This window comes from Palaemon carinicauda, chromosome 22, assembly GCF_036898095.1.
Source record: "Palaemon carinicauda isolate YSFRI2023 chromosome 22, ASM3689809v2, whole genome shotgun sequence".
Lineage (NCBI taxonomy): Eukaryota > Metazoa > Arthropoda > Malacostraca > Decapoda > Palaemonidae > Palaemon > Palaemon carinicauda.
Genome location: NC_090746.1, coordinates 76,438,020 through 76,440,519, shown reverse-complemented (window position 1 = coordinate 76,440,519; position 2,500 = coordinate 76,438,020).

Here is a 2,500-nt window from a genome sequence, read left to right as displayed (position 1 = left end):
CCACTCGGCCATAACCTTTAGTTTAATTGCAATTATCATTGTATAATCATAAGTCAATGCACAGACGGTTAAAGTAGGAATTGGTGTTTTTAATTGAAATCTATATATGCTAAGTAAGGTTGAAATCATACAATGTCTCAAAGTTCTCTGAAGATCATGAGAATTAAAAAGTTATTTTGTTTGGAAGGACACGAAAGTTTTCTTAAAATTTAGGTTTAAAAGTGATTACACAGGAGACTGCAGTGTAAATAAATCTTTTAGTCTATAGTCTTGTGGAGACCATGCGGTTGCCTTTAAAAATGTAAAATATAAATAATTTTTTATAACTATTTTTATGTAACGTCATACTAAACCTCACTGTTAATAGAATACACCATGTTCACTTTGCTTTGTCTGTATACTTTGATAATGTTTTTTTTTTTTTTGTTTTTTTTTTCGGAAACCTCACTGCCTTGCCTATGAAATCGTTGTTAATAAGAATCATATGGGTAATGTAAATATGGAAAAATGTAAAAGATTTTACTTAACAAATGTGATGAATACAGAAGTCATTGCATTGTACAGTGTATAATTTATAAACCTTTAAACTCGTACAATTAGTAATTTAGTAGACTATTTTAACAGAACCTTTATTATGATTGAAATGTCAGGAATTTGTTGAAGCAACTCGAATCACCCGTTGCTTTACTTTTTCCCATGGGTCAAAATCATTACAAAAAAAAAAAAAAAATTATAAGATAATTTACGTTTGTCATCAAATGTTCAAGTCCAATAGAAATACACCTGATTACTAGTACAAAACCTTTAGTGACGCGCATGACCCGATTTTTTTTATTAATATCATCCATAGCATCAAAAATGTCTGTTGAATAACGCCATTACATATTCAGTGCCAATTAAAAGATGATTCCTAACGACATAACCAGTATTACTAGTGGCTTCAATGTATGATTCTTCTGTATATGACGAAGGCCAGTGCCTTAAGTCAGCGAATGAAATTATAAAAGAGAAAAAAAAATGGCTTGATTGAGACTCCCCTCGCATAGTCCTCCTCAGCGTAAATTAAACTAGGGTAATAAAAAAAACTTGAAAATCAATGAAGTTCTTTAAAGATTATTGACATATTAAGGTAAAAGATATAAAAATCATGATGAAAATAGCCTTAAAATTCTAAGTGAACAACGCAAAAAACGAAATGAAAGATATAGGGTAGAGAAAATGCAAGTAAAATGTAGATCACGGGAGAAGAAAGGCAAATAAACTGCCATGGGATATGGCTGCTGAAACTTCCTTCAGAAAATGGATTCAAAGGACGAGTGAAAAGCAAAGAGTTGGGAACTACTGGAGCAGAGTGGCATGAGGAGGTGAGTGGAAGGCAAAGAGGGGGACTTTTCCCTGCAGCTGATTAGATTTGCCAGTTCAGTTGAGGAGAAAGGATGTCCAACATTTTCTTTGTGTGCTGGCACCCGATTTTTAGCATAGACCCTGTTAGCAGAGAGAAGAATTGCAGGTATTACTCTGGTTGCAAGAGCAATTCAATTCTGGTAACAGACTGTACAGTGCATAAGACCACTTCTTCTGTAAGCTATTCGAGTTGAATAGTAACCAGGGTTAATAAATTTCAATAGATTCTAAATCCTATTCTAAAGTGTTTCCTTAACCTCTAAACTACGCTCACATATTTTAAATAAATTATATGTCAATTATGATAACAGACTACATTATATAAAACCACTTATTTGGTAAGCTGTTCGGGTTGAATAATAATCAGGGCTCATATATTTTCATCTCGAAATTCTAAATGCTATCCAAAAACTGTTTCGTAAACCTCCAAACTACGTTTATATACTTTTAAATAGGCATATGAACTCCACTTTAGGTTCAGAAATTTATGTGACCAAATATTCAATTGATTTAAGGATTTCTGTGATTACCTATGAGTAACTTTGAGGAAAGTTTTGTAGATACATCTTAGTAAGTACTAAGATTAGATTCAATAAGAGAGAGTTCATTCATATCTATATCTTCTGGTTAGCAAACAGGAAGTAAACCTTTGGTCTTTATTTTAACATTGCGAATTGCAAATAAATTTCAAGGTAGTTTCCTTAACACTTTCTACAAAAACAAAAAACAACAAACACAGCCAATTCTAGTCCACTGCAGAACATAGTCCTTTGGCATCCTCTTATTCATGTCTGGAATGCCCAGTTTTCATCACCACGTAGGACGAGGCAGATTGGTGATGGTGGGACTCTTTTGTCTGATCGCTCACAGCAAATCAACCTAGTATGGGTGGCCCTAACTAGTACTGTGCTAATTATGGCGACACACAAACCCTTTTTTAGGGTTGTGGTGGCCGATGTGGTAACGTCCGAGAGAGAGAGAGAGAGAGAGAGAGAGAGAGAGAGAGAGAGAGAGAGAGAGAGTAGAAATCTCACATATATCCTTAAAAATTATATGATTTAAAGATACAAATTCATCATAATCATGAAGGGCTATA